This window comes from Macaca nemestrina, chromosome 11 (genome assembly GCF_043159975.1).
Source record: "Macaca nemestrina isolate mMacNem1 chromosome 11, mMacNem.hap1, whole genome shotgun sequence".
NCBI classification, from domain to species: domain Eukaryota; kingdom Metazoa; phylum Chordata; class Mammalia; order Primates; family Cercopithecidae; genus Macaca; species Macaca nemestrina.
In genome coordinates this window covers 62,909,483-62,922,074 of record NC_092135.1, presented here as the reverse complement: position 1 = coordinate 62,922,074, position 12,592 = coordinate 62,909,483, and positions in this window count along the sequence as shown.

Genomic DNA, 12,592 nt, shown 5'->3' with positions numbered 1-12,592 from the left:
CAGTGAGCAGAAATAGCGCCACTGCACTCCAGCCTGGGTGACAGAGTGAGACTCTGTCTCAAAAAAAAACCAAAAACAAAACCTAGCATCTCTCAGGCCCCACCTCAGACCCATGGGATCAGAATCTCCACTACAACATGATCTTCAGGGGATTCGTGTGCACATTAAAATATGAGAAGCAATAGCCTAGGCATCATAAGATAGCATCTGAAAAATAAAAAGATAGATGCAAGAGAAATTGTGCTTCCAAAAGTGATAAAGATCAGAGAAGACAATAAGGTTTCAAGATCCCATTACTGAGGGTATGTGAAAACTGGCCCCCCAGAAAAACAGATTCATAATGAGTTTGACTATAGTTACTGGCTTACAGCTACCTTGCTGCTTATTTTCAAAATAATTGAAATTGTTAAATCATAGTAATATTTCAATTTGGAAAAAAAAAATCAATAGAAATCCTGCTTTTATTCCTTGAACTCTCAAAAATTTTAGATGGCTTATGTTTTTAATGAAGCCGTCCATCTGATTTTCCATTTTCCTTCTTACAATGTGGTAGATTTAGAGTCTTTTCCCAAAGTTCCCTTTGTCACTAACCTGGGCATTTCTCCAAGCACAAAAAGAGTAGTGAAAATTAGAGGCTCTTCCTACATACTTTTCTTTTCTAAGCAACTGGATCTGGTTTCCACATTAGCAAACCTCAACCTTTCCCTGTTTGCAGGTTTTCTTGTGTGTGTGTGTGTGTGTTTTTTTTTTTTTTTTTTTTTTAAGAAAACGCAATCGCCTCCACATCCTGATCAAAACAGAAAGCTTTCAGAAGTTAAACTCATTAATGTGCGATTGAAGGTGTTTTTTTAAATAGTTTATTAATTCCTTACCAAATATGCTTGGAGTTTTATAAATATCATGCTGGAAGTACAGAGATATGAAAGCATCTTAAACACATCTTAAAAATGCCAGCAATCACTAATGTGGTATTGTCAATCTGGTTAATAATACAGAAATAATGTCAAGAATACATAATGAATTAAATAGAAATAGAAACTATATTCATGTTGAAGTGAACTCCTCTGTGTAACACAAATGCACCAACATTACTCTGAGAATGCATTACCTTCATAAGAAAGTTAAAACTAAGAATATTTAGTTGATTTTAGTAATATTCCAGTTCACCCCCAATAACAACAAAAAATTGATATCTAATATCTAATAATTAAATATCTAATTGAAAATGAATGGTAAACAAAAATCAGTGTTTAGAAGTAGCTAAGCATTTTTAAATGCCTCTCAGAAGAAGAAAAATACACAGCCTAATAATTTTTTAATCGACATTTCAATAATTACATAGTCTCTCCCTTTGAGCTCTTAATCTCATGGTTAAAATTTCTCGTCTTTCTCTGAAGCTTGCCTATTGCTTCCACACTCATCTCAAGCCTCCCACGTCTCTGTTCTTTTCTAATTCTATGTTCATGATCCACAGAAATATATCTTCATGTGTATCTCTAATTGAAAACTTAATTTCCAAATTTTCTAGTTTTAAAACCTCAAATAAAAATAAGAGTGTATAAAATAAAAATCCCTGAGTGCATAGAGAGCATTCAGGGCTTTTTCTGGTCTTTGTGATTTTTCTACATAATTTTATTACATATCTGAATAAAATAGGACACATGCTCTTTTCTCCCTGATGAGTTGAAATGCACAGAATCTTTCTTCATCCCATGTTCATACATTTTTCTCAAAAGTGTATCTGTGCACATTCCTTCAGGATATATTGGTTCAGAGCAATTATGAAGACTACACGGAATATCTCATTTTCCCTTATGCTGATTGTTCAGATTTTAAATTGGTTTTTGAACTATGTTAATGTCTTTGCTTCACAAGAATCTTTGTGGTATGATCTTAGAGATGGAAACTAACAGTTCAAACATCTGTATTAGACCTGCAGTCTTCTTACAGAATGACAGAGACTATTCAGAAAATAGTTTTAAAATCACAGACAATTGTTACCAGAATAGACTTTGGTTCCAAATTATGCAAAATAATTAACTACACAATATAAAAATCTCAGTGGATTTCAGAAGTTATAATCGGTCAGGGCAAAGAAAAAAATAAATGAGGCAATATTTCCTGGATAGGAGTCTGGGACTTGCCTGTAGGATAATTAATTTTCAATTAAACAGAAGGCAAAGAAGTGCTATTGAAATGAAACTAGGTGAATAAGGAAAGATTTCCAAGCTAAAATAGTTTATGGTCTTGAAGAATGGGTCAATTATGAAAGGGTCATTTTGTATGGTCCAAGATGCAGATATTTCATAAATAAATAATTTTTTATCAGTCTCCATGGAATGGATCTATATAGAAGTCATTTTCACCCTCTCCTCTTGTATCAAATGACATATTAATCTCTATAACTCTGTGCTTACAATGAAATAGGCGTGGTTTTACTCCCATATCAGAACAACATAAAACTTACCTAGTAGGTTTAATTTCCTTGGTTCCCCCACTTTAAAGATTCTGTTTCAGCAAATTATGGTGATATAAATTCCTCGTTTGGGTTGTTCTTATTTATTTTTCCTACAAAATTGTTTTGTGGAAATTGTCTGGTGTAGAGAGACTTTCAGCATGCGTCCTTAGTGGAAATAAGCATTGCCCTTTTCAATTCTGCCATACATGCTTTTTACGGCAGAAATGAACTTTGAACAAATTTCATTTCTAGCAAATGTAATATCCCTCAAAATACATTTTAGCACACCAAAAGAGTTATATTCAAATAAATGGCATTTTAAAATCTTGAAGATCAGATAATCTGCCTACTACTTAAACTATTCCATACAACAGAAGAAGAAAATTCTCTAATTATTTCATAAAGTTATGACAGTCCAAATTTTAAAATCCTGACAAAATAGTTTCTAAATTTATAGATAAAATTATCTTATGAATACAAATGCAAAAATTATAAATGATGCAGTAACAAGTCAATTCAGCAGTTATGTTGAAATAATAATATGATAACAAAATAGAATTTTCATTAGGAATAAAAATATTGTTCATTACTGGAATATACAATATACATATAACATAAATATAAGCAAAAAGTCATATGATTCTATAATTACACATCCAAAAGTCCATTGAAAACAATCCAACAGTTAGCCCTGTGTAAGAAATTCTAAGCAAAACATGACTAGAAGGAAAACAAGTATGCTAAAGAATATCTAACATAAACAAACTGGCAGGCCGTAGTGGCTGTAATCCCAGCTACTCGGTAGGCTGACATGGGAGTATCTCTTGAGGTCACGAGTTCAAGATCAAATTGTGCAAAATAACAAGACCCCTATCTCTAACATGACATTTTTTTAAAAATTAGCTGAGTGTGGTGGCATATACCTGTTGTCTAAGTTAATCAGGCTGAGGCAGAATGATGGCTCGAGCCCAGAAGCTTGAGGCTGCAGTGAGCTATGTTTATGCCACTGCACTCCAGTCTGGGCAACAAAGCAAGACCCCTTCTCTAAAAAATAAAAAGTAGCAGAGGCAGAAAGGTAAAATACTGATATGGTTTGACTGTGTCCCCACCCAAATCTCATCTTGAATTGTAACTCCCACAATTCTCAGGTGTCATGGGAGGAACTCAGTGGGAGGTGATTGAATTAGGGGGGCGGGTCTTTGCTGGGCTGTTTTCCTGATAGTGAATGAGTCTCACAAGATCTGATGGTTTTAAAAAGAGGAGTTTCTCTGCACAAACTATTTTTGTGCCTGCTGCCAATCATGTAAGAGGTGACTTGTTCCTCCTTATCTTCCATCATGATTATGAGGCCTCCCCAGTCATGTGGAACTGTAAGTCCATTAAACCTCTTTCTTTTATAAATTGCCCAGTCTCGAGTATGTCTTCATCAGCAGCATGAAAACGGACTAATACAAATATTGAAGCCATTTTTGTTCAAATCCAGAACAATGTAGGAATACCCACTCAGACTATGGTTATTCAACATTCTTTTGGAGTTTCTAGTAATTGCAATACTATAAAAAATAAAATATTTGCTATGAATGTTGAAAAAGAAGAAACAAAATCATCTGTATTTGCAGATATAATTATAATGTTACTAGAAAACTGAAGAGACTCTACTGAAAAACTCTTAGAATTAATAAGAAATTTTAATAAGGGCTGCCTATGAGTTAAATTACCAAAATCAGTAGGTTAACTTTTCATCAATACAGTTAGAAATGGAAATGAAATCAAAACATTCGTATAACAATAAAAGGTTGACATTCCTGGAACATGCAGGGGCTATACAAAGAAAACAATAATATATTATTAAATGGAGAGGCACGAAATGATACTGAAATGGAAGACACCATACTATATTCATATCTTAATCATTCCAAATTAATATATATATTTAATATAATTCCACAGCCGTTAAAACTTGCTATGAAGCTGTCAGAATAGTATAGCACTGGCACATGAATAAGAAAATCTAGAGAAGAGAGCGGGGAATCTAGAATTACATCCAAGTACACATGAGAGCTTTATATAAGACAAAATGTACGTCTCCTTTAAAAACCCCATGTAAAAATGCAAATGTAGACTATTACTTTATACATTTTTTTTAAGTCCAGGTGAATTCAATATTTTTAAATAAACCTATAAAAATTCCAGAAGGAAGCCCTTGGTGAAGATCTTCTCACTTAAGCAAGACAGAAAACAAACCACCTATTTTATAAACAAGAGAAGTATATCTGGCTATGTAATCCATAAGCAGAAAGACAAACTAAAGACTGGAAAAAATATTTACAGTATATATAATATCCAAAAGTTGATCATTTTAAAATGGACATATGCAAAGGCTACGAATTGCCAATTCATAGTAGATGGCATGCAGACCCATCATTTGAAAAGATGCAAGTAGAATTCCTTTTTCTTGTTCCAACAAAATCTAGATATTCAAATTAAACAAAAATGGCTTCATTTTTAGCCTTCAGATGAGCAGCAACAGAAAACAAAATATTAACTCAGTGCTGGCAAGAATACAGGGAAATTTGCACTCTTATCATTCTAAATCACCATAAATATTTTATAAATAAATTAGCAATTACCTATTAAAATTAAAACTGCATATACCTTTGACCCAGAAATCCTATTTTCAAAAATGTATCTGACAGAAAAAAAACAAAAGCATCAGCATATAGTGATATTTCTACAATGTTGTTTACTGAAATACTATTTATAGTGACAAAAATAAAAACTGAAGACATTCAGATGTCTATTAGCAAGGAAACGCTATGAATAATGTATATTTCATTTTACTTTTTTCAGGCAAGAAAACTTACATATGTTTATTTTTGTTTATATATGTTTGTGTGTGCCAGAAAGGATGATAGAAGGGTGTTTGGTGCATATTAAATTGGTTACTCAGGAGGGTTGAGGGGGTAAGGGGATGCTACTAGTTTTTCTTATATTTATCCTGGTAATATCTCACTTGTTAAAAGGAACATATACTGTGGAATCATGAAAATTCATGCCTAGAATAGACTTTAAAGATATCTTGTCCACTCATCTCATTTTGCAAACCAGTAAACTAAGCCAATATTAAGATACCCAAGGTTATGCATCCATGGCTCAAAATTAAGAGTTTTTGACTCTCAGATCAGCCTTCTTCCAATTCAAAATACAAAATCAAATTCTGAAAATAAGTAGCAGCTAACTCTAGAGTGAACTCCTACTTGGGCCTAGTAATTTATGTACTGAATGCTTTTCTTTCAGTCTGTGTGGTTTACATGCACAAATATACATATTCTTTCCCTAAAAGTTTTGTCTAGCATATGATGTGTTTAAATTCAAATGAATTAATTTTTAAAATCAGTACCCCTTTAGGTAAATGAAGCTATCTCCATTGTCAAAAGATCAAAGACAAACTACATATTTAAACATTATATATTCAAATTATTTAACAACTGTTATGATACAGGCACCAAACAACCAGCCCTCAGGCACTGGCCCAATCAAAATAGGCAACAGCCATTCTGGTGTAAACATCTGTGGGAAACAAAAATGTCAGCCCAGGCCGGGCGCACTGGCTCACGCCTGTAATCCCAGCACTTTGGGAGTCTGAGACGGGCAGATCACCTGAGATCACGAGTTCGAGACCAGCCTGACCAACATGCAGAAACCCCATTACTAAAAATACAAAATTAGCTGGGCATGGTGCCGCATGCCTGTAATCCCAGCTATTTGGGAGGCTGAGTCAGAAGAATTGATTGATCCCGGGAGGCAGAGGTTGCGGAGAGCCAAGATCCTACCATTGCACTCCAGCCTGGGCAACAAGAGTGAAACTCTGTCTCAAAAAAAAAAAAAGAAAAAAAGTCACCTTGCCCAAAGCTTAAATATGCTGTCATATCTTCAAAAAGATTAGAATATCTTACCTGAAAATCTCATACTACACTAAACTCAATTTCCTACTAATGAACTGTTTGAAAAATACATTTTCATTTTTACTATGGCCTCATTGTTAATGAATATGACATTATAATATTAATCTGACATAATACTGATATCAGAGTTTAACTGATTTGTATAATAAATGGTTTTTTCACATATAGAACAAGAAATATATACATTCACTCCACAAGTATTTACTGAATGCCTTCTACTTCAGGTATTTCCCTAAATGCTGGGTGTGCTTCAAAACAGATTTGATTCTTGCTTTCATGGAGTTCACAATCTGTGAGTGAGATAGACATTAATCAAGTAAACAGGTGATAATACAATTATAAATTGTGAACAGAACAAGGTTCTGTAAAGTAGAATCACAGGATGAGGGGTGTTCAGTCTATAAATTAGATGGTCAGAAATGGCCTTTCTGGTGAACATGATATTTTCATTTGATCGGATTAAGAAGTCAACCTTGTGAAAGTAGCGAACAAGTTCTCCAGCCAGAGCAAGCTGTTTCTTATTAATGCGACTGGCTTGTTTAATCAAAATGAATCACAATGTTTAATTAGTACTTCATCAGTACTCAATACATATTTACTTATTGAATCTAATGATTAGATTCTGCATGCTATTCCATCTCTCTTATGAAAGGGCTTCGTGTTGGACTATGGTACAATTGGGCACTTTAAGAAACAGCAGAATATTTTGAAAGTAAGTTCCACATATTTATTTGCCACTAACACACTGAATGTAAAAGATATGAAGCATATATACAAAAATTACATAGCCAAATATATATGCAATCAACCTTTTTTATAGCTGTGTCTTTGTGGTTTCCATCTTTTCTCCCCCCACCTCTGAAAATGTTTATGATTTGTAATCTCCCTCTCAGGACTGCCTGTAATGATATGGAATGATATCCATCAGGAAGGGGAGGTTGTAAGGGGTCACAGAGGTTTGCATTAGAAGGAGTAAAGTTTGAAAACCTTCCCCCGACGTTCAGTTACACCCTCTTCTAGGGCATATCCTTCGCCTCTTCATTTAGGAATTATTCTGGTCTTTTTAGATGTCATACTTCCATAAATCTGCAGACTATATATTCTATTCATTCATCTCCACTAGCGAAAAGTTCCACAGTTTATATTAATATATATATATTTTTTTTAGAGATAGGGTCTTGTTTTGTCACCTAGTCTGGAGTGCAGTGGTACAGTCACAGCTCACTGTAACCTCAAATTCCTGGGGCCAAAAATGATCCTCCCACCTTAGCCTCCCGAGGAGTTGGGACTACAGGTGCACACTACCATGCTCGCCTAATTTGCTAACTTTTTATAGAGACAGGGTCTTCCTATGTTGCCCAGGCTGGTCTCAAACTTCTCCCCTCGAGGGATCCTCCCACCTTGGCCTCACAAAGCGCTGGGATTACAGGTGTGAGCCACCACACCCAGCTTACATTAATTTCTTCAAATAAAAACATATTTTCATAGGAAAAAATTATCAATGGGTTTTATTGATATAGGAGTTACGAAGAAATTAGTTAAGCAGATAGTGAGGGTAGAGGAGTCCTAGGTAAGGTTTTCCTTTTAATTAAAAGCAGCCCTCAAATCATTTTTTTTCCTAACAAAGAGCAGACTGTAAAATGAAGTTGCAGACATAGGCAAGCAAGGTGGAAGCATGCACAGGCAAATGCCTGAAGTTATGCCAATAGGAAAATACTATCTGGAATTACATGTTCAAAATGAGAGCTCTATCTTCCCTTCTCTTTGCCAGCCGCGTGTACAGTAAGGAGTACACAAGATGGCGCTGAGCAAGTGGAAAGCCCATTTGCGTAAGATTAGGGTGGGGCAACCAGCGTTCCCCACACCGTGTAAACTTCACACCTGATCAAACCAATCTGTGGCCCCCACGTAAATCAGACACCAACTCCTCAAGCCTGCCTCCCTGCTGCTGCCGCCTTCTCCCTTTTGGTCTCTCTCTGTCTCTCTTTGTCTCTGACTCTGTCTCTGTGTCTCTCTCCCCTCCCCCCTCACCTCTCTCTTCTGTCTCTCTCTCCTCTCTCTTCTCTCTCTCTCCTCTCTCTCACAAGAGAGAGATTGCAATATCATCCAATGCCGTTCAAGAAGCAGACCGTTTATTGTGTACCTTTTACAAGTTCAGCACTGTGCTAGCCTCTGTGGGGATTCCCAAAGCAGAAAGTAGAGGGGTGCCATAGGATGCGCAGAAGGAAGCGCTGGTGTAGGTGTGATCCACAGATAACGGGGAAGGGAAACGGAGCTTGCAATGGTGTCATTACCAACAGGTTTGTGATATGTATACATTTCTGGATGCAGTATGGTTAAATAGGGGCATTTAAAAGAGCCCCCACCCCAGAGGATGAAAATATAGCCAAAAAAAAAAAAAAAAGTTAATTAAAAAGCAAATTTTCACTAGTGGCTCTGTAGCTTTGAATTTAAATTTTAAATTTCCTGATAACTTCTCAACCATGAAGACTAAGAGCTTGGCCAAATTATTTGGTTCTCTGCCCAAAGATTGGTAATAGAGTCACGTAGAATGATTTTTTCTCCTCTTTAACGATGAATCAGAGGATGCTGGGTTTTACTGAACGTTTCTGAAGATTTTCCACACCACAAAGCCCTCCAGGCACACACAGCTCAGCATTTTGTAGACCAGCATTAAATCTTAAAAGAGGTAAAATGCTGCCCTCTCGTGGCCCATGTACAAAACTGATGAAAACAGTATTGTTCTTCCTGTTACTGAAAAGCAGCCAAGTCCAAAGAAGAGAGCAGTATTTAGATTTTAAATGAGTTTGCAAATAAAAAGACTAGAGTACCTTAATATGACGTGAGTAAACCTTTCAGGAAGTAAAATTTTGAATCAGATCAGATTAAAGTGTTCCAAAATGGGGCTTAATATTGTAATTACCACCATGACTCTGCATATATGCAGATTTTCCCCAAGGAGTTCAAACTTTGACTCAAAATCCAGTAATCTTGAATCCTGGTCTAATCCTTACCATCTAAAGAAAGCACACTTATTTAGAGTAATTGTTCAAGAGAAAATTCATCAGGTCCTTCCTCATCCTGCCCCCAGCCAGATGTGTTCTCTTCCTGCTCTGAATTCCCATAAGACATCATGCTACATGTATATGGGTCTCTGTTTCTGCTGGCAAGTAATAGTTTTAGAACCTTTGTGACCTCTAAGATGGGCATGACACATGGTGCATGCTTAAGAAATGTCTGAATAAATGAATGATAAATAAATGGGAGTTAAATGATGAATAAATGTATATCTATGATAAATATTCCCTATTTCCCTTATTTAAGAAAAAAAAAAAACTATTTGTTGTGCAAACACCAATGCCTGCAAGTCTTGTTGCACTGGCTCAGAGGTCATGCAATATATCTTTGAAAACAGTCGGGAAGGCAAGAGTGGCTCCAAATCAAGCCTGGGTGCATTGCTATACTTTGTGGAAATCAGGAATGGGTACTCTGGCTCTGCCTACTCCTGGATAGGCCCTACAAGGATTTTACAGGTTCTGACACGTAAAAGCAGGGAAGTAGAATACCTGAGAAGCAGATTAAGACAGGGTTCCTCACCCCACTGCCCACAGGAAATTCTCTTCAGTGGGCCACAGAGCTAAATGTACAAGCCAAATGCTTCCTGAAAGGTTGGTGCAGATGAAGTAAATAATAGCCTATGTAAGCACCACTGAACCACACCAGTCTAGAAGTTTCTGTTTCTGATTCAGGCACTGTTCCCAGGTCAGGTGCTCCATGAGTGCTAACTGGGAGTGATGATGGTGGTGGTTGAGATGTAACAACACGTAACAATATCAGATGCCTATTAGGTTCAGGCTCTAAATGACTCCTGCTTGCCCTTGGACAAGCAAGCTGGGAATGTGTGAATGTCAGCAGTGGGTATTTATACTTGGCTCCAAACTTCTCCAGACAAGTTCTTACTTGTTCCCCTCCACCGGTGGTTGTTTGAGCCTTTCTGCTGTTTAGCCTCATTCCTTTATAAGCTGTGAACCCAGACTCCTATTTTGGGTCCTTTTGTGGGTAACTTGATTCAGTCACAATGCAACAGACTCCAGGACAACTTTTTTTGTCTCTATCTCTGGCTCCCAGCACCACAGCATACATTTAAAAAAAAGAAAGAAAAAGAAAAAAAAGACTCCCTGCTGCGTGCTTCTTGGGCACTGTGACAGCTGAAGGACAAGCCTGCCTTTCAGCCAGGATTCCACTTCCCTAGAGAATATTAGGTATTGGACGAGATATGAGATGAGAGGTAAAAATGATCAGTGGCGCGCGCGCACACACACACACACACACACACACACACACACACACACACACACACAGGATTGTAATTGCCAAACTTCGCTAAAGGATACTTGAGACCTGTCCCACTTTCTTTAGCATTTACTAATTCCTTGACTTCCTCTGACCACAATACCCAGGCCTCTCTCTTGTGGAGCTCTAGCGGCCCCCTTGCTGCACATCATGGTCTTCTCTCAGCTCTTATTCTCTTTGACATCTTGCCAACATCTGACTTTTCTGACATCCTCAATTGCCTATTCCTGGAATAGTCTTCTAATCTTCCTCCCAAGACTAATCACAAGTTAGTAAGAATCCAAGCAACTTTTATTTCTTTTATTTATGTATTTATTTATGTATTTATTTATTTATTTATTGAGACAGAGTCTTGCTCTGTTGCTCAGGTTGCAGTGCAGTGGTGTGATCATGACTCACTACAGCCTCAAACTCCTGGGCTCCAGCAATCCTCCCATCTCAGCCTTCCAAGTAGCTGGGACTATGGGCATGTGCCACCAAACCCAACTTTTTTTTTGTAGAAACAGGGTCTTAATATGTTGCCTAGCCTGTTCTCAAACTCCTGGGCTCAATCAGTCCTCCCACCTCAGCCTCCCAAAGCACTGGGATTACAGGTGTGACCACTACACCCAGCCCATTTCTTTTAAAACATCCCAACATTTCAGTGTGTTTTAAATATTTATTGCTTCTAAATTAAAAGTTTAATACATATTCACAAAATATAGAGACATGATTTCATTTAGAGATCCAAATGTGAAGCCTAAGTGAAGGCCCACTATGATGGGGCCATTGTAATAGGTTTCTCTTACCTCTCTACCTGGCTTTCATATCTCCTTCAATAACTCTCTTCCTCTTCTTGCGGCAAGACTGGGTCCTCAATCCCAATCCCAATCTCTCTCCATTTACTTCCCCTTTGCCTACCAATCCTGCCTTCTAGCTCCAGTTGCCGTTTTTGTTTTTTTTCTTTTTTTGGGGGGGATGGAGTTTCACAATTTTGTCCAGGCTGGAATGAAGTGGTGTGATCTTGGCTCACTGCAACCTCCCCCCGCCGAATTCAAGCAATTCTCCTGCCTCAGTCCCCCGATTAGCTGGGATTACAGACACCCACTACGACACCCATCTAATTTTTTGTATTTTTAGTAGAGATGGGGTTTCATCATATTGGCCAGGCTGGTCTCGAACTCCTGACCTCAAGTGATCCACCCGCCTTGACCTCCCAAAGTGCTAGGATTACAAGCATAAGCCACTGCACCTGGCCCAGTTGTCATTTTTATACTAATGACTGCTCAATTGGTGTACCAAACCAAACCTCTCATCCAAGCCTGGATTCCAATACCACTAGTTGTCTGCAGAACATCTAAATCTTACTGTTTGGAAACTGAACACATCATCCTCCCTCTGGTTGGCAAACTAGCTTTTCTCTTTCTCCTATCTCAAATCTTATCTCAGCAGAAGCCAAGGGATCCATATAAGGCTATCTGTAGAGAAGAGGGTGCTCATCCTATTTCAGCTTTCAGAATTATGATGGGCACGGTGGTCTGAGACAGAGAAATTAATTTAAACCAATTTGAAGGAGTTTGACAGAATATTACAGCTAGTTATAATGGGATGGATAGTAAGCTGTTAGACCTTTCCAGAAAAGAAGTTCTCAAAGTAAAAGGCAGAGTTCTGACCTTTTATACAGAAACTGGTGCAATGGTTATGGGTGGAGGGGCAGCTGTTAAGGATGCCCAGTTTAGACATCTCTTAGCAAACTGGGAAGCTATCTCCTTCATGCCTATACCCAAGACCCATTTGTTAATTACATGTACGTTGCCTTAGGCCCTTTGTGCTCCTA